Source organism: Mugil cephalus, chromosome 12, assembly GCF_022458985.1.
Source record: "Mugil cephalus isolate CIBA_MC_2020 chromosome 12, CIBA_Mcephalus_1.1, whole genome shotgun sequence".
Taxonomy (NCBI): Eukaryota; Metazoa; Chordata; class Actinopteri; order Mugiliformes; family Mugilidae; genus Mugil; species Mugil cephalus.
The window spans coordinates 16,899,742-16,901,206 of record NC_061781.1 but is presented as its reverse complement, the minus strand read 5'-3'; the positions used below and the strand labels follow the sequence as shown (position 1 = coordinate 16,901,206).

General features: G+C 36.9%; 1 long non-coding RNA gene across 1 annotated transcript; it reads left to right on the top strand.

Moving 5' to 3' along the window:
- LOC125017662 lies at window positions 1–867 on the top strand. Its single transcript, XR_007113867.1, has 3 exons — window positions 1–281; window positions 358–666; window positions 780–867. It is a non-coding gene; the product is annotated as an uncharacterized LOC125017662 (long non-coding RNA).
- The last annotated feature ends 598 nt before the right edge of the window (window positions 868–1,465 follow it).

Here is a 1,465-nt window from a genome sequence, read left to right as displayed (position 1 = left end):
CATGCTTTCACTTCCTTTGGCTCAACAACTCCACGCTGAACTGAAAAATATGATTCTTGCATGATTTAGTAATATGTTCTTTAAAAGGCGTGACATATGCATTAGCTCAGAGCTTAGCAAAACAGCAACTAACCACTTCCTTTTCTCAGCGCCTCCACATTTATGTTTAGAGCCGACGGCAAAGTTCCAGAGTGTCATTCTCTGTCTGATGGTCATGATGTTCAGCCAAAACCAAGCAGCTCTGCTCCTCATTGTGCTGCTAGCGCGACGTGTCTTTGCAGGTAAAGAGGAGGTTTGTGTTTGTGATGCTTTTATGCAGATTTAAGTGCACAGTTCATTGTTTCCTTTCAACTTTAGGGTTTGAAACTGATGAGCACAGGAATATGCTGGTATCCAGAGGAGACTCAGTCACGTTCCACTGCAACGTATCCACAGTAAATGCTTCGGAAATTACCTGGAACTTTAAAAGATTCATTTATAAACATTCTGTCCTGATAAATCAGACGTTTTCAAATGTATCCTCTGACAGACTGAAAATCGATCTTTTAAAGTTAAATATTTTCAGTGCTCAACCTGAAGATGCAGGACTTTATTCATGTAGTGTAACTTCCAGACGAGGCTTAAACAGTGTTTCCTGGAATTTAACTGTGTCTGAGAACATTAAAGGTAGGTAGAGCAGAGCAAACCACAGCAAATCATGTCTGCAACATGCTTCATACAGTTCAAACAGTTTAAACTGAAAAAATACTTAAATATAATTCTGATCTCATTTTATGTAGAAAACAGCTCATCATATTTACCATACGTACTCACATCTACAACTCTATTGCTTCTATGTGTCATCACATCAGCTGTCTGCCTCTGGAGGTGAGTGATGCCTTTCAGCTTCAGATTCATAATGAACAAATACGTTTCTGTGCACTTAATAGCACGTGTTATGCAAAATTACAAATAATAATTTCTAAATTCATAGTTTGTGTTGTACTTTTTGAAAACCTAGGACGTTTATGCACGTTGCTGTTAGTCCCTTCCTAGATGACATACAGTACATAGTGCAGCAGTCTGGAAGCACTCGTCTCTTTGTTGTCAGTGTCATGTCACTGGTCGAGTAGAGTGCTGAACTGCACATGGACACAACGAGTGTTTTATTACTCATGTCATTATACTCTGAATCTGGACTTTTCAATCTTCGTGTGTCAAAGTTTTCTAATGTTTGTGCAAAACGTAGTTTAGCATCTAGCAGTTAATTCGTTGAAATAAAAAATTTAACCACTTTAACTCTTAAAACTTCAATTCAGTGGTTGATTTGTTGCCTTAAACAGAGTGTTTAATATGTGTCGAGTTTAAGAGATAGTATAGTATAGTATAGTATAGTATAGTATAGTATAGTATAGTATAGTATAGTATAGTATAGTACATTATTAGACTCTTATTTCTTGTGCCATGAATTGTATTTTGGGTTATG